At 38.1% G+C, this 19,631-nt stretch overlaps 1 non-coding gene across 1 annotated transcript; it reads right to left on the reverse strand.

Moving 5' to 3' along the window:
- Positions 1-17,404: 17,404 nt before the first annotated feature.
- Positions 17,405-17,511, reverse strand: LOC127133210 (small nucleolar RNA R71). Its single transcript, XR_007807200.1, has one exon. It is a non-coding gene; the product is annotated as a small nucleolar RNA R71 (small nucleolar RNA).
- Positions 17,512-19,631: the final 2,120 nt, after the last annotated feature.

The following is a 19,631-nucleotide window of genomic DNA, read 5'->3' on the forward strand; positions in this document are numbered from 1 at the left end:
TTAATGATTATTTAGTATTTTAAAAAAAAGGAAAATACAAGTGCTGAGCATGAAGCTTCAGCGCTTCATTAAATGGCAATTCCACGTTCCAGTCAACAGCAAGACTTCAACGGGACCCACGGCCAAACGCAATGCCTGCATGGCCCACTTCAAATGGCCAATCATAATGCATCTTTTTAAAAAACAACATGCAGCCACGGGAATTAGTTTCTAAAGATCAAAACCTACAGTACCGCCTCCTTCTTCATATTTCATGCAGGAAAAGCAAAAACTCCATGGATTCAAAAAAAACAAAATTCCAGAACTTCAAATTGAGACCATCATCGCGTAGGTTCATCATCATACATTCATAATACATAAACATTTCATCGAGAAACCAACAAACAAGTGCGAATCAAAGGAAAAACAAATCCACAACAAAACTTTAAAAGCCTATAACTATCTCAATTTAGCACGAAATTTAACGGTTCAAAGCTTGTTTAACTCAGCATTCAAAGACCTACAACTATCACATAACCAATTTAAAAAAGAATAAACTCGAATTCTGACCTCTTGGAGTAAACAGGTTTGGAATTGATGGATTTGGGCCTTGTAACATGTAAACAGTACTTCCAAAGTATTTATGAAGTTGATTGGATGCAAAAGGAAGGTTCAACCGTGCTTAATTCCTTTGGAAATTTCAAATGCCATGGAAGGAGCTTAATGGAACAGTACCAAGAAAAGGCTTTACAGCTGTGATTCCTTGCTTTCAAAAGCTTCCAAGGAGTTTGTAGATGGTGAATCAAGGTTCAAGAACAAAAGTTCTTTGCAAATTTTCAGAAAAAGTTTCAATGGAAAAGTGAGAGAATTTTCTTGAGAAGAATGATTTTGGTCTGTTTTAGAATAGTGGCTAGGGCTTTTTCTCACAGAAAATGGGATATATATATTCTGTTTAAGGTTGGTTAAGTGTGGTTAATTGGAATGTTAAACATGATTTGCTAAAATGACCATTTTCACAAAATTGCTAAAAACATGCCATTTTACAAAGGGTGTATGGAAGTGCACGAAAATGGGCCTCCAACATGTTCCAAATGTCAATTCTGATCATTCCCAATTGGCAAAAGTGATTGAAAATGGTTATTTTAAAAAGTCAATTTTTCACTTCACTTGAAACAATTCAAGTGACCTCCAAAAGTGCCATTTTGATTGGTGATGTTTTGGTGAATGATGATGACATATTTGGAAAGAGGAGGTCAAATGTGACTTGTTGGAAAAAACCTCACCAAATTTGGCCAAATGGTTTGAGAGATATGGCCTTTTGAAGTTCAAGAATTTTTGAAAATGAATTGATCATATCTTGCCAACCATACATGGGAATTGAGAGTTCTTGGACCTTTTGGAAATGGGAGGACAAGATCTTCAACTTTCATGTTGGGAAAACATTCATTTGAAGCTTGTATCATGATGTAAGTTTAGGCTCAAGAAGTTTCCATTTTTGGCAGGTTTCAATTACAGGTCCAGTTTCTATTTTTGGAAATTTCTGATTTGGCTTCAAATTCTTCGATGATGATGTTTGCCATGATATATGAGGCCTATTTGGACATGAATGAGCTCTCTCAAACCAAATCCATCCATCAAAACCATAAAATCAATCACAGTTGACCAAGTTTGACTTTTTAGGGTTTCTGACTGATTGTGCATTGCCTGATAACTTCTGAGCATCCAATCTTTGACTTAAACACTTCAAATGGATCCCCAAGTCATGTGAACATGTTGGACCAACCCTAGGGCCTTGGCTCAATGAAAAACACACTTGCTTGCTTGATTGACTGATCTCCTGATCAGTTTGACCTAATTCTCTTGATTGGCTTGCACTTGAGGCAAATAGGACAATGCAATGCTATGCAGTGGACCATGTTATGTTATGACCTAATATGAGAATGTATGTACAATGATAGGTGCAAATTTGAGGTGCTACAACATGCAGTGAAATTCCCAAAGAACCTACGCAAAGTTAGAGTGATAAAGACATACCTGAATATCGCTCATGATGATAAATGTGTTTGGCTTTTTATGCACTCACCATGTTAGGTAAAGCTTGATTGCATCCACAGTACTTCGAGTATGGTGCGGCTTCTTACTCAACTTAGAATGCATAGGGAACCTACGTTAGTTGAGCTTTAGAAGTTGCATCCGATCTTTTCTTCAAAAGTATCGAATTTCTGGGAAGATCCTTCACAACAAGCAATCGTAGGTGGAGTAATCCTTTCATCAACTACCCCTATTGATCATCACCTCATCCAACAATAATACCAAGAACGTGAAATGCATGCAGCACGTGATACCCGATAGTAAAAATAAACCAAATGTGAACGGTAAAAATTTGGGAACGAATCAAATAAAAGATAAAACAAAACAAAAATAAAAACAAAAAGCATAGGAAAACCTCCCCCACACTTGAACTAAACATTGACCTTAATGTTTTAGAACAGGATAGAAAGAGGGTGACTCACAGTACCCCACTGAGGGGGATGGGGCGAAAAGTGCAACATGCCCACACGAAAATCAAATTTTTCAAACAAATCTTAAATCTGCAGGCCTGACACAGGCCGTGTCAGCTGACACGGGCGACTGTGTCAGGCCACTGTCTCTTCTTTTGGTTGGGCGTGGCCTTTAGTATTTCTGACACGGGTCATGTCAACTAACATGGGTGGCCGTGTTAGGCTGTTGTTATGCTCATTTTTCAACTTTTTCCATGTGAGCACCTTCTCCCTTTTATGCAAGGCATTGTGCAAACCTAAAATAACAAACAAACACAAACAATAATTAGAACTAGTAATGCGTGGGTTGCCTCCCACGAAGTGCTTCATTTAACATCATGTGGCTCGACGGTTCATTCCCCTTGTTATGGGGGTACTTCAGCCTCCAAACCTTTTTGCACCTCTTGTCCAAAACTAGGAAGTTGTCTCTTTCATCAGTATGGATTCCTTTGTGCCACAAGTCCTTTTTAACCTTCATCTTCTTACCTTGTTTTCATTTTCTTTTCTTTCTCTTGGTTTTTGGAATAGAGATGGGAGTCTTTCCATTCAGGGTGGCTAATGGCAGTGGTGAGAGTCGAGAGGGCCTTCCTGTATCTTTCTCTAATGTTGGTATGTTACTTTTCCTTCTCGCCTCCTTCCTGATTAAGCCTACTTGATAGTAAGATTCCGTATCTTCCTATAGCTCCTGGTCTTCAATAGCATTCAATGTTATCTCCTTGTCATGAACTTTCAAGGTTAACGTGCCCTGATCCATGTCGAGATTGCATCGACTTGCCTGCATGAAAGGTCGACCCAGAATGATGGGTGCCTCATCATCTTCAGGTATGTCTAGGGTTACAAAATCAACAAGAAAAATCAAGTTCTCTATTATTACCAGTACATCTTATGCTATACCATATGCATCCTTTCTTGAGTGATCCTCAAACTTTAGATTGGTCTTTGTATCACTGACATTTTTAATACCCAACCTGTGATAGATTGATAATGGAATCAGACTCACACTAGCTCCAGAATCTATTAGTACCTTTTTGAAGGTTCTTTCTTTAATTGTGCATGGTACTGTTACCATTCCTGGATCCTTTTGTTTGTTAGGAATTTTCTGCTCCAGTGAGTTTGCACTATACTTTTCCTTCCAGGCTACTTGTTCTTCTGTTGTTGGTTTCTTTTCGGCCATTACCTCTTCCATGAATTTCTTGTACATGGGCATTCTTTCGAGTGCTTCAAACAAAGACATATGACCCTCAACCTTTTTAAACATTATAATGAATTTATCCAAGTCTGACTCGCTTGCTCCCTTCTTTGTCACTCTTTGAGGGTAGGGCAACTTAGTCACTGGTTTAGTCTCCTTTGTAATTTCCTCTTCAGTCAGCTTGCCAGGTGATATAACTTTTTTTCTTTTTAGCAGCCTTTTTCTTTTTCATCGTGGCAGTACTAATATTCTCTTGACCTCTCAGATTTTGAACTGTTTCACTTGGTAAGGAACCTGGTGTTCTACAACTTGCTAGTTGTTGTGCTATCTACCCCAGCAGAACTTCTAGATTCTTTAGAGAGGCGGTGGTGTTTTTCTGATTGTTTCTCGTCTCTTCTTCAAATTGCCTATTTTGAGCTGCCATGTTTTCAATGGCAATCTCCCAGTCTGCTTTCCTTGGAGCTTGTTGTTGCTGTTGTTGTTGATATTGAATCTGATATTGACCTTGACCCTGATGTGGAACATTCCCTTTCTGATCATTCAAGGAGAGGTTTGGATGATTCTTCTAACCTAGATTGTAATGTTAGAGTAGGGGTTATTCTGCTTTAAGAATTTTATCTCTTCAATTTGTTGAGGAGTTGCAAAGCAATACACAGTATGGTGAGGTCCATTACCGATTTCACAAGTGATGGTCTAAGCAAGTTGAATTTGAGCTACCTGTTGAGTACCTATATTCATCACTTTCAATTTCTTCTCCACTTCAGCAGGATTGTATCTTCCAAACAAAATTTATTTGCTTCTACTTTCAGGTCAATGACTCCTTCAAGTTTTCTTGTACACCTATCATATAATTCCAGATGCTCATTTGCGGATATCGCTTCAATGATCCTTTTAATACCGATGGTTGTTGAGAAATTTGTTGAGCCACCGACTGCTGTATCAATTAACTGTTTTGTCTTTATTTTCAGCCCATTCACAAACATCTGCATTTGTTCAGTCTGATCCATATTATGAGTTGGCATGCTATCAGGACCCTTTTGAATCTTTTGTATCTATTTCCCAAAGACTCACCATATTTCTGTTTGAAGTTCAAGATTTCATACCTTTTTCTCAGAAATAAGGATTTGGGAAAATACTCATTTAAGAAAGTTGTTTCCATCTCTTCCCATGATGTAATACTTCCAGCTGGAAGAAAGTAAAACCACTCTTCCGCTTCTTCAGATAAAGTGAACGGGAACACTCTTAACTTCTTTGCTTCATCAGTATGACCATCAATTTTCAAAGTAGTACTCATGGTCAGGAATCTCTGCAGCTACTTGTTGGCATCTTCATTAACCTTTACGGTGAATTATCTTCTCTCAAATTAATTGATTGTGCTAGGATGCAGTTGATAGTTTGTCACATTCACTGGTTGGTTGACAATGGTCAATCTACCAACCGGTGCATTTGCCCCTCCATAGTCACCTAGGAGTTTTTCCTGAGGTGGAGGCGGTGGAACTGGAGGAATTTCAGCCATAGTTTCTTTTTCTAAATCTGAGTGATTAAAGGGAACTTCTTCTTTGGAATCCAATCTATCGTTTCTACGTCTCCGGTGAAGGGTTCTCTCAATTTCTGCACCAAAAAGAAATTCTACCGTGGGCTCTCCTCGCATACACGGATTAGTGAATGAATATATATAAATGACAGAAAATTAATTTTATTGCAGAGCAACAAAATTTTAATTGAACTTAAATTTAAACTCTATATTTTGACAGTCCCCGGCAACGGTGCAAAAAACTTGATCGGAAAAATAGCAAATGTATTATTTTGCCTGTTATAGTAATAAAGGGGGAAAACCCTGAATGTCGATCTCAAGGACTGCAAGTTAATATTGAGTTCAATTCATCGTTCAATTAAACAAAAAGTATGATTTGGGTTTTTAGATTCAAAATTATAAAAATAAAGGCATAAGAAAATAATAATAAAAATAAGAGTTTGCAAGGTATGAGGAACAATGCCAAGGAAGGTGTATGATTTATCCCTGTAACAACTCTGAGTCACTATTGCATCAACAAATATCAATTACTACCAGTTCTCAAGGGTATTTTCTCCAAATTCCTTGGTGAGAAAACCTTTAATCATTCTACCCTAATTTCCATGTCCACAGGCAATTGGGGTGAATTTAAGCTTTATTATATCAAGAATGCTCTGATTCACACAGGGTATCCCTAGTCCTAGGTGATATCTACTGCAGAGTAACCTTATGAAAACTTTACCAATGGCGGTCCAGCCTAATTGATAACCATAAAACAATCTCGATTAGTCCGAAAGAGAAAGCATTAAACACATCAAAAGGTTACTGTAAGAATAATATTATAAATGCAATTGTAAACTCAAAGTCATTACAATTATAAATCAAGGACACCCCCTAGAATTGGGGGGTTAGCTACTCATATTGATCAAAGCAAATTCAAGATAAAAAATACACATTACAAGTAATTGGATGACTTGGATCTTTAATCGCTTCCGCTCATGAAAACCTTCCGTTCTCTGAATTACTTGATCTCTGTAATCCTTGATTTCCTGACAATTTTGTGTTCGCCTCGTTCAAAGATGAACTTTTATCTTGTAAAAACTCTCCTAATATAGTGAAAATCCCTTGGAAGAATGTGAAAATCTCCAAAACGTCCATGCAGCTCAAGCCCGATGAAAAAGCTCGAAAATTATAAAATCAGCGTTTTGGGATGACACGGGCGGCCGTGTCAACTCTATGCCTTGTTATTTCATTGCTAACACACCCCAGGTGACCTGACACGGGTGATAACATGAAATAATATCACATTTCTGGACTCGATTTAATTGAATTATATTATTATTCGCTTCAATTTATTTCATTTTATTCGATACTACTGGGTATTTTTCCTTCTATTTATCTCAGGTAGCTTATTTGAAGCATAAGTGAAAAAGGAAGAAAAGGAGGTGCAAAAAGGAATGAAGAGAAGCAAAATCCACAAAAGCCCAGTCCACAATCAAAAGCCAGGAGCGCTGAGCCTGTGACGAGCGCCACACATGGTGTGACGAGCGTCACACCCTGCTGCCTTGTGTTACGAGCGTAACACGTGGTGTGACGGACGTCACACCATTCTCCTATATTTTTGGCTTCAGAAATGCAACAGAGGCACGTTGATGCCTATTCTTCCGCTTGACTCCGGAAACGTGAAGACCAATTACGCAAGGCACTTTTGGAATTAGTTAAACAAGTGGATTAGTATAAATAAGACCATGGATCAGATGAAAATTGTATCGGGGTAGGGTGAATTTTGGGGTATGACAACAGTTATGTGGGCCAAATCATCTATAAAAATCCGGTTTGGTTTGCAGAAAACCAGTTGAAGTTTTATCAGAAGAAGATTTGAGATGATAATGATGTTCACCATATGTTTGTCTGTCACAAACAATCTGGTTACAACGATATAGAGTTGTATATTACCACATCAACAACAAGTGTCTCAGTTTATTGATCAATCACAAGTATTTTTTGAAACTGATGAGAATAAGCTGAGGTTAATGTTCCAGATGACGAAGAAGAAGAAGTTGAGATCATGGTCGATTCAATGGTGAATGCGGATGAGGAAAAGGAGCCAATACCAACTAGTCATATATATTGTCCACCCCAACACATGACAAGTTTGAATTTGGGTTCCGATGAACCTTCATCAAATATATGGTACAATCCTTATGTGAAAATGCAAGGATCTTTGAAACAAGGAGACACATTTTGCACAAAAGAGGAATGTGTAAAAGCCATTAAGAAATCACACATGCAACTATCAACTGATTTTAGAGTTGACAGAACTAACACATTGAGGTATAAAATTTATTGTCCGAATGAGCACTGCCTTTTTAGGTTGTCAGCTTCGTACCAGAAAAGGAGCGAGTCTTGGGAGATTGTATCAATGGGTCAAGATCACACATGCATGCTGACAAACCCAATGCAGGATCATCGGAAATTAAGCTCTCAACTAGTATGCGATGAAATATTGTCTGTCATTGGCGATAATCCATCGTTAAAGGTGAGTACAATAATCTCGCATATTAGGGCAGAGTACGAGTACACTCCATCATATAGGAAGGTATGGATAGCTAGGACAAAGGTTGTTGAAAAAGTGTTTGGCAATTGGGAGGAGTCTTACAAATAACTTCCAAAATACCTGTTGACTCTAAAACAATATGCTCCCGGGACTATTGTCAAGTTGGAACATTGCCCGCGTATACACCAGACGGGACGTGTGCTATTGGAAATGGAATATTCCACCGTCTCTTCTAGTCATATCAACCATGCATCATAGGTTTTTTCTTTCTGTAAACCAATTATACAAATTGATGGTACATGGTTGTAAGGGAAATACAAAGGAACGTTACTCATGGCAGTGGCACAAGATGGGAACAACAACATTTTTCCAATCGCCTTTGCCCTAGTTGAATAGTATAGAAGGAAAATTCATCTTAACTCCAGATGAGAGATAGTACAACATGTGCTTTTTATCAGTGTTGATGTAGTCATAAGAGTTTTGATCGGAAAAATAGCAAGTGTACTATTTTGCCTATTATAGTAATAAAGGGGAAATTCCCCGAATGTCGATCACAAGGACTGCAAGTTAATATTGAGTTCAATTTATCGTTCAATTCAACAAAAACTATGATTTGGGTTTTTAGATTCAAAATTATAAAAATAAAGGCAAAAGAAAATAATAATAAAAATAAGGGTTTGCAAGGTATGAGGAACAATGCCAGGGAAGGTGTATGATTTATCCCTGTAATAACTCAGAGTCACTATTGCATCAACAAATATCAATTACTACCAGTTCTCAAGGGTATTTTCTCCCAAGTCCTTGGTGAGAAAACCTTTAATCATTCTACCCTAATTTCTTTGTCCATAGGAAATTGGGGTGAAGTTAAGCTTTATTATATCAAGAATGCTCTGATTCACACAGGGTATCCCTAGTCCTAGGTGATATCTCTTGTAGAGTAACCTTATGAAAACCTTACCAATGGAGGTCCAGCCTAATTGATAACCATAGAACAATCTCGATTGGTCCGAAAGAGAAAGCATTAAACACATCAAAAGGTTACCGTAAGAATAATATTATAAATGCAATTGTAAACTCAAAGTCATTACAACTCTAAATCAGGGACACCCCCTAGCATTTGGGGATTTAGCTACACATATTGTTCAAAACAAATTCAAGATAAAAAATACACATTACAAGTAATTGGATGACTTGTATCATTAATCACTTCCGCTCATGAAAACCTTCCGCTCTCCGAATTCCTTGATCTTTGTAATCCTTGATTGCCTAAACATTTTGTGTTCGCCTCGTTCCGAGATGATCTTTTCTCTTGCAGAAACTCTCCTAATAAAGTGAAAATCCCTTGGCATAAGGTGGAAATCTCCAAAACGTCCATGCAGCTCAAGCCCGGTGAAAAAGCTCGAAAACTGGAAAATTAGCGTTTTGGGCTAACACAGCCGTGTCAGGCTGACACGGGCAACCGTGTCATCTCTCTCCCTTATTATTTCGTTGTTGACGTGCCCTACGTGACCTGACATGGTCGTGTCAGGATGACACTGGCGGCCATGTCAGGCCACTATTTTGGGCATTTCTTGTACTTTCTTGGCCTTCCTCCTGACACGGCCCGTGTCAGGTGACACGGGTGGCAGTGTCAGGCTCCCTGAACTAGGAAATCTTATTTTTTCAAACGCCAGAACTTTCCACTTTCTCGTGTTAAGTCCATTGGATCTTCTCCGTGGACTTGGAGGACAGAAACACGACAACCGGAGCGTAAAATCACGAAAACACAAAATAAAACTGACAATTAATAAAATTGCTTAAATAACTTACAGGAATGAAAATTAACTTTAAAGGTACCATAATGCATACACAGTGTCTCAAAATCCTTGGTTTCTTGTAGGATAAGCAACGAAAATATAGTGAAAATGGTGACCGATCACAACCCCAAACTTAGCTCATTGCTTGTCCTCAAGTAATGTCCTATACGACAAAGTGTCACTTCCCAAAATTTGTATTCTTACCATGATACTGCTAAGATCTTTCGCCAATGCCTTTACTCTCCCTTTTATAGTTCCTGCTTTTCCTAATGAGTTTTATGCCGCACTTCCTTATCGAGGTACCGCTTCACCTGTCAGCTTACATCAGACTCTCACCATATCTCTCGGGGTTAAAGTGTTTTCACTCCCAATTCAAAATATGCAATATCACCTCATAAGTTTGAATAGTTTCTCCTTTCATATCACTACACACAACACACATTTTTGAGGTCTTTAGGGTTGTAATGGGGCTTGGGTTATGGTGTGGTAAATACTAAAAAAAGGGAAAACAAGTGGTTTTGGGTTCAGTGCCAATGTTAATATTCTTTTCACTATGTTTTATTCTTTTCTTTTTGAATTGCTAATTTTTTCTTTGATATTCTCTCTTTTTTTTCAACTGAGTGATCTTCCTTCGAACCATCGACTACATTTTTCATTTTTCTTTTATTTTTTTTTCGTACTCACCTTGGTTTTTGATACTTATGTGGCTTACCCCAAACTTAGAATTTAACACAGCTTAATGACATCACATTGACTCCAAACAGGGTAAGGGAGTGTTTTGGGTCATGGATTACATTTATGTGGTTAGACAAACAAAGGTTACAGGCTCAAACGGGGTTAACAAGGGATAATAGTAATGGGATGGCTAGAAAGGCTCAGGGCTATAATTAAACAACGTGCCTTAGTGTGTGTATACATGCAGTGAAATTCCCAAAGAACCTACGCAAAGTTAGAGTGATAAAGACATACCTGAATATCGCTCATGATGATAAATGTGTTTGGCTTTTTATGCACTCACCATGTTAGGTAAAGCTTGATTGCATCCACAGTACTTCGAGTATGGTGCGGCTTCTTACTCAACTTAGAATGCATAGGGAACCTATGTTAGTTGAGCTTTAGAAGTTGCATCCGATCTTTTCTTCAAAAGTATCGAATTTCTGGGAAGATCCTTCACAACAAGCAATCGTAGGTGGAGTAATCCTTTCATCCACTACCCCTATTGATCATCACCTCATCCAACAATAATACCAAGAACGTGAAATGCATGCAGCACGTGATACCCGATAGTAAAAATAAACCAAATGTGAACGGTAAAAATTTGGGAACAAATCAAATAAAAGATAAAACAAAACAAAAATAAAAACAAAAAGCATAGGAAAACCTCCCCCACACTTGAACTAAACATTGACCTTAATGTTTTAGAACAGGATAGAAGGAGGGTGACTCACAGTACCCCACTGAGGGGGATGAGGCGAAAAGTGCAACATGCCCACACGAAAATCAAATTTTTCAAACAAATCTTAAATCTGCAGGCCTGACATAGGCCGTGTCAGCTGACACGGGCGACTGTGTCAGGCCACTGTCTCTTCTTTTGGTTGGGCGTGGCCTTTAGTATTTCTGACACGGGTCATGTCAACTAACATGGGTGGCCGTGTTAGGCTGTTGTTATGCTCATTTTTCAACTTTTTCCATGTGAGCACCTTCTCCCTTTTATGCAAGGCATTGTGCAAACCTAAAATAACAAACAAACACAAACAATAATTAGAACTAGTAATGCGTGGGTTGCCTCCCACGAAGTGCTTCATTTAACATCATGTGGCTCGACGGTTCATTCCCCTTGTTATGGGGGTACTTCAGCCTCCAAACCTTTTTGCACCTCTTGTCCAAAACTAGGAAGTTGTCTCTTTCATCAGTATGGATTCCTTTGTGCCACAAGTCCTTTTTAACCTTCATCTTCTTACCTTGTTTTCATTTTCTTTTCTTTCTCTTGGTTTTTGGAATAGAGATGGGAGTCTTTCCATTCAGGGTGGCTAATGGCAGTGGTGAGAGTCGAGAGGGCCTTCCTGTATCTTTCTCTAATGTTGGTATGTTACTTTTCCTTCTCGCCTCCTTCCTGATTAAGCCTACTTGATAGTAAGATTCTGTATCTTCCTATAGCTCCTGGTCTTCAATAGCATTCAATGTTATCTCCTTGTCATGAACTTTCAAGGTTAACGTGCCCTGATCCATGTCGAGATTGCATCGACTTGCTTGCATGAAAGGTCGACCCAGAATGATGGGTGCCTCATCATCTTCAGGTATGTCTAGGGTTACAAAATCAACAAGAAAAATCAAGTTCTCTATTATTACCAGTACATCTTATGCTATACCATATGCATCCTTTCTTGAGTGATCCTCAAACTTTAGATTGGTCTTTGTATCACTGACATTTTTAATACCCAACCTGTGATAGATTGATAATGGAATCAGACTCACACTAGCTCCAGAATCTATTAGTACCTTTTTGAAGGTTCTTTCTTTAATTGTGCATGGTACTGTTACCATTCCTGGATCCTTTTGTTTGTTAGGAATTTTCTGCTCCAGTGAGTTTGCACTATACTTTTCCTTCCAGGCTACTTGTTCTTCTGTTGTTGGTTTCTTTTCGGCCATTACCTCTTCCATGAATTTCTTGTACATGGGCATTCTTTCGAGTGCTTCAAACAAAGACATATGACCCTCAACCTTTTTAAACATTATAATGAATTTATCCAAGTCTGACTCGCTTGCTCCCTTCTTTGTCACTCTTTGAGGGTAGGGCAACTTAATCACTGGTTTAGTCTCCTTTGTAATTTCCTCTTCAGTCAGCTTGCCAGGTGATATAACTTTTTTTCTTTTTAGCAGCCTTTTTCTTTTTCATCGTGGCAGTACTAATATTCTCTTGACCTCTCAGATTTTGAACTGTTTCACTTGGTAAGGAACCTGGTGTTCTACAACTTGCTAGTTGTTGTGCTATCTACCCCAGCAGAACTTCTAGATTCTTTAGAGAGGCGGTGGTGTTTTTCTGATTGTTTCTCGTCTCTTCTTCAAATTGCCTATTTTGAGCTGCCATGTTTTCAATGGCAATCTCCCAGTCTGCTTTCCTTGGAGCTTGTTGTTGCTGTTGTTGTTGATATTGAATCTGATATTGACCTTGACCCTGATGTGGAACATTCCCTTTCTGATCATTCAAGGAGAGGTTTGGATGATTCTTCTAACCTAGATTGTAATGTTAGAGTAGGGGTTATTCTGCTTTAAGAATTTTATCTCTTCAATTTGTTGAGGAGTTGCAAAGCAATACACAGTATGGTGAGGTCCATTACCGATTTCACAAGTGATGGTCTAAGCAAGTTGAATTTGAGCTACCTGTTGAGTACCTATATTCATCACTTTCAATTTCTTCTCCACTTCAGCAGGATTGTATCTTCCAAACAAAATTTATTTGCTTCTACTTTCAGGTCAATGACTCCTTCAAGTTTTCTTGTACACCTATCATATAATTCCAGATGCTCATTTGCGGATATCGCTTCAATGATCCTTTTAATACCGATGGTTGTTGAGAAATTTGTTGAGCCACCGACTGCTGTATCAATTAACTGTTTTGTCTTTATTTTCAGCCCATTCACAAACATCTGCATTTGTTCAGTCTGATCCATATTATGAGTTGGCATGCTATCAGGACCCTTTTGAATCTTTTGTATCTATTTCCCAAAGACTCACCATATTTCTGTTTGAAGTTCAAGATTTCATACCTTTTTCTCAGAAATAAGGATTTGGGAAAATACTCATTTAAGAAAGTTGTTTCCATCTCTTCCCATGATGTAATACTTCCAGCTGGAAGAAAGTAAAACCACTCTTCCGCTTCTTCAGATAAAGTGAACGGGAACACTCTTAACTTCTTTGCTTCATCAGTATGACCATCAATTTTCAAAGTAGTACTCATGGTCAGGAATCTCTGCAGCTACTTGTTGGCATCTTCATTAACCTTTACGGTGAATTATCTTCTCTCAAATTAATTGATTGTGCTAGGATGCAGTTGATAGTTTGTCACATTCACTGGTTGGTTGACAATGGTCAATCTACCAACCGGTGCATTTGCCCCTCCATAGTCACCTAGGAGTTTTTCCTGAGGTGGAGGCGGTGGAACTGGAGGAATTTCAGCCATAGTTTCTTTTTCTAAATCTGAGTGATTAAAGGGAACTTCTTCTTTGGAATCCAATCTATCGTTTCTACGTCTCCGGTGAAGGGTTCTCTCAATTTCTGCACCAAAAAGAAATTCTACCGTGGGCTCTCCTCGCATACACGGATTAGTGAATGAATATATATAAATGACAGAAAATTAATTTTATTGCAGAGCAACAAAATTTTAATTGAACTTAAATTTAAACTCTATATTTTGACAGTCCCCGGCAACGGTGCAAAAAACTTGATCGGAAAAATAGCAAATGTATTATTTTGCCTGTTATAGTAATAAAGGGGGAAAACCCTGAATGTCGATCTCAAGGACTGCAAGTTAATATTGAGTTCAATTCATCGTTCAATTAAACAAAAGTATGATTTGGGTTTTTAGATTCAAAATTATAAAAATAAAGGCATAAGAAAATAATAATAAAAATAAGAGTTTGCAAGGTATGAGGAACAATGCCAAGGAAGGTGTATGATTTATCCCTGTAACAACTCTGAGTCACTATTGCATCAACAAATATCAATTACTACCAGTTCTCAAGGGTATTTTCTCCAAATTCCTTGGTGAGAAAACCTTTAATCATTCTACCCTAATTTCCATGTCCACAGGCAATTGGGGTGAATTTAAGCTTTATTATATCAAGAATGCTCTGATTCACACAGGGTATCCCTAGTCCTAGGTGATATCTACTGCAGAGTAACCTTATGAAAACTTTACCAATGGCGGTCCAGCCTAATTGATAACCATAAAACAATCTCGATTAGTCCGAAAGAGAAAGCATTAAACACATCAAAAGGTTACTGTAAGAATAATATTATAAATGCAATTGTAAACTCAAAGTCATTACAATTATAAATCAAGGACACCCCCCTAGAATTGGGGGGTTTAGCTACTCATATTGATCAAAGCAAATTCAAGATAAAAAATACACATTACAAGTAATTGGATGACTTGGATCTTTAATCGCTTCCGCTCATGAAAACCTTCCGTTCTCTGAATTACTTGATCTCTGTAATCCTTGATTTCCTGACAATTTTGTGTTCGCCTCGTTCAAAGATGAACTTTTATCTTGTAAAAACTCTCCTAATATAGTGAAAATCCCTTGGAAGAATGTGGAAATCTCCAAAACGTCCATGCAGCTCAAGCCCGATGAAAAAGCTCGAAAATTATAAAATCAGCGTTTTGGGATGACACGGGCGGCCGTGTCAACTCTATGCCTTGTTATTTCATTGCTAACACACCCCAGGTGACCTGACACGGGTGATAACATGAAATAATATCACATTTCTGGACTCGATTTAATTGAATTATATTATTATTCGCTTCAATTTATTTCATTTTATTCGATACTACTGGGTATTTTTCCTTCTATTTATCTCAGGTAGCTTATTTGAAGCATAAGTGAAAAAGGAAGAAAAGGAGGTGCAAAAAGGAATGAAGAGAAGCAAAATCCACAAAAGCCCAGCCCACAATCAAAAGCCAGGAGCGCTGAGCCTGTGACGAGTTTCACACATGGTGTGACGAGTGTCACACCCTGCTGCCTTGTGTTACGAGCGTAACACATGGTGTGACGGACGTCACACCATTCTCCTATATTTTTGGCTTCAGAAATGCAACAGAGGCACGTTGATGCCTATTCTTCCGCTTGACTCCGGAAACGTGAAGACCAATTACGCAAGGCACTTTTGGAAACAGTTAAACAAGTGGATTAGTATAAATAAGACCAATTATGGAACCCTAAAGAGTTCAGAAATTTTCCCAGTTTTTGGCATAGCTTTATTTTTATTACTTTCTATTTTTTTCAGCATTTTACCTTCATTTGCAATTTTTATTTTCTTTTCCAGTCAATCTTTCAGCACTTAATTAATTTTTCACACAATAGTTTCTACACCGGAAACTATTGTGTATCTTTTGTTGGATCTAACCTTACGTTAGATCCTAGATTTTTATTCCTTCACTTTTTATTTTCTTGTCCGATTGAAGAATTCAAGAACAAATCCAACCGGTCTGTGGTGGAGTATTCAAGATTTGTCATTAACTATTCAGGTTCTTTAATTATTGTTTGAATTTATATATGCCCTGCATTATTGTTTATTTATATTGTTGGCCTGAGATGGATTTATTTAAGCATGATGATTGTGTAGATCTGTTTAGCATGTCCGACTAATTTATTTAGGTATCGGTATGTAAAGTAAGCGGAATGAAGGAATCAAAACTAAGTTGGTTTAATTACGTTTAAAAATAAAATCACTCTTTTTATGGTCTCAATTTACAGGTTTAATACCAAGGTTTTTGTACGAGAGTAAAAGACTAAAGAAGTTAAAATCAATAGAACGAAAGTTTGAGTTTTTAACTGGACAGTGTAAATTGGACATTAATTCTAGATCAGGGCGAAAGCAATTTTTAGAGTTAATTAAATTCTAATCTTTTTCAAAAAGTATTTTTAAAGGTAAAATGTGAGGACGAGAGTTAAGCATTTAAGTTTAATTATATAATCCAAGTCAACAGAGCGAGAGTTTGAGACAAGGGTGTTTAAACAGTTATTATTTTTATAAAAAGAGTTTCTATAGATTCTATTGTTTTCAAAAAGTGATTTTAGACTTAACAATAAGTGACAACTACGTTAATTTAAAGTCATGGTCTATTCAACAGAGCGAGAGTTTGAGAAAAGGCTTTTAATCAATAGTGTCTACTGATAAGATTTATTTTAAAACCAAGAAACCAACGAAGATTTGATTCCCTAATTACGACGAACTACATACCGATATCCGCTTAATTGATATTTAATTTAGATCTAGTTTTAGTTTTAACTTTTCCCCCAAACAATCAAAGTATCATCCGCCTTAGCTTTACGAAGTAACCTTAGAAAACGGTATATCGATTCATAAGTCCCTGTGGGATCGATATCTTTTAAAACTACGCGATAGAACGGTGCACTTGCAGTTAGTACCCCAATCGACTCATAAAGTCGCGATCAAGTTTTTGGCGCCGTTGCCGGGGACTTTTATTTAGTCGATATCGTAACTCTTCTGTTACGCTGTAGAGACTAAGGCAATTTTTATTTCTTCTTTCTTTCGTTGATTTGTATGCCACACACTCGCTCACAAGGCGAGCCGTTTTACTTACGAATCAACGACATCGAACTATATCTCCGAGTCTTACGACGAATTCGGGAATATCGTGCTGCAAACAATCTCCCTCCTATCGAAATTCCTGATCTCAAAAATCTTTTTCCTTCACCAGTACCCGAGATGGCAGAACCAGCTCGTGCGCTTCGAGATTACGCCGCTCCATCGCAAGATGAGCCGCATTCGAGTATTGCTCCACCCGCAATCGAAGCAAACAACTTCGAACTTAAGCCTTCGCTGCTACAGGCAGTGCAACAGAATCAATTCTCTGGAAATCCCACCGAGGATCCAAACCTTCATTTATCCGTATTTGTCCAATACACTGATACTGTTAAAGCTAATGGTGTCACTTCAGAGGCAATTTGACTTCGTCTTTTTCCTTTCTCGTTAAGAGATAAAGCTAGAAGATGGCTTCAGTCTCTTCCTTCCAACTCAGTCACAACATGGAATGAGTTGAAGAAAGTCTTCCTTGCCCGATATTTTCCTCCGAGCAAAACAGCTATGTTGAGAGCCCAGATAAATGGATTTAAACAGAAAGATAACGAGTCTCTTTTCGAAGCATGGGAAAGATACAAAGACATGATGAGACTTTGTCCACACCATGGTTTAGAGGACTGGTTAGTGATTCATACCTTCTATAATGGTCTCTTATACAACACAAGGTTAACAATAGACGCCGCAGCAGGTGGTGCACTTATGGATAAACCTTATGCCGATGCTTATCAACTTATCGAAAGCATGGCCCAAAACCATTATCAGTGGGGGAGCGACCGAGCAATGGTAGAGAAACCTCAAACGAAAAGTGGCATGTACGAGATAAGTAGCCTTGATCATGTTAATGCAAAAGTGGAAGCCCTTGCCCAGAAAATTGAAAGTTTGAATGTATCACCTCCAACCACCGTGGTTGCCGTAACTCAGAATTGCGAAGTCTGTGGAATCCAAGGTCACACTCCTGCAGATTGTCAACTCCTAACAGGAATCCAAGCAGAACAAGTGAATTATGCTCAAGGAAATCCCTACTCGCACACCTATAACTCAAACTGGAAGAATCATCCTAATTTTTCATATAAGAGTAATAATGCTTTATACGCACCAGGACAAGCTCCAAATCAAGCCCCAGCTATACCTTTTGGATATCAAAAGCCGACCCCATCTACACCTAACAATAATGTTCCTAGGAAATCCAACTTGGAAATAATGATGGAGAACTTCATAGCTTCTCAACAGCAAACCAATAAAGATTTCTTAAACCAGAATATACACACTAGCGAACAAATCAAACAACTAGCAAGTAAAGTAGATGCCTTGGCTACCCATAACAAAATGCTGGAAACACAAATATCACAAGTAGCTCAACAACAAGCGCCTACTGCTGCCCCAACTGGTACATTTCCTGGACAGCCCCAACCTAACCCGAAAAGCCACGCTCATGCAATCATACTAAGAAGTGGAACGGAAGTGGAAGGACCAGTAGATCCAAGAACTGAAAACCAAAACTCTAAAAAGTCAACTGAGGAAGAAAGTAAACCTAAGGAAAAGGAAGAGAGTAATAAGGAAACTGTAGAAAAGAAAGAACCTTATGTGCCTCCACCACCTTATAAACCACCTATCCCTTACCCTCAAAGGCTTATTAAAACCAAAGATGAGGGCCAATTTAAAAAATTTGTTGACCTACTGAAACAATTAAACGTCACAATTCCGTTTACAGAAGCTATTACGCAGATGCCCTCATATGCTAAGTTCTTAAAAGAAATTCTTTCTAATAAAAGGAAACTTGAAGATAGCGAAATTGTTACACTCACTGCTGAATGTAGCGCTATAATCCAGAATATGCCTCCTAAACTTAAAGATCCAGGTAGTTTCTCTATACCCTGTCACATAGGAAAATTTGTCATAGATAAAGCCTTATGCGATTTAGGAGCCGGTATTAGTGTTATGCCTTTATCCATATGCAAGAAACTTGAAATGGGAGAATTAAGACCAACTAAAATGTCTGTGCAACTAGCAGATCGTTCTGTTAGATATCCTGTAAGAATTCTTGAAAACGTTCCCGTGCGCATAGGTCAATTCTACATCCCAACCGATTTTATAATTATGGACATTAGAGAAGATGAAGTTACACCCATTATATTGGGAAGACCATTCTTAGCAACTGCCGGTGCGATCATAGACGTAAAACGAGGACGACTCACTTTCGAAGTAGGAGAAGAGAAAATTGAGTTCATTCTTTCCCAATTTTTGAAAGCACCTGCAATAGAAGATACATGTTACTTCATGGATATCATCGATGAATGCATAAAAGAAACAGAGTTAGAAAATGACAAATTGTCTGACTATCTTGTAGAAGACAAACTCAACCAATGTTTAGCAATAACACCGGATCCTACGCAATGCCTTAAGAAACCAACCCTAGACCTGAAAACACTTCCCAAAAATCTGAGATATGAATTCCTAGACTTAGAACTTGAACGACCAGTGATAGTTAACGCAGACCTAGGAAAGCTCAAAACTGAAAAACTCCTACATATCTTAAGAAAATATCCAACCGCACTAGGGTACAACATCATCGATCTTAAAGGAATAAGTTCTTCTATTTGTATGCACCGCATCATGCTAGAAGAAGACTATAAAACTTCCAGGGAACATCAGAGGAGACTAAACCCGATCCTGAGTGAGGTAGTGAAGAAAGAAGTAACCAAGTTATTAGAGGCAAGTATCATATATCCTA

Source organism: Lathyrus oleraceus, chromosome 3 (genome assembly GCF_024323335.1).
Source record: "Lathyrus oleraceus cultivar Zhongwan6 chromosome 3, CAAS_Psat_ZW6_1.0, whole genome shotgun sequence".
Classification (NCBI taxonomy): domain Eukaryota; kingdom Viridiplantae; phylum Streptophyta; class Magnoliopsida; order Fabales; family Fabaceae; genus Lathyrus; species Lathyrus oleraceus.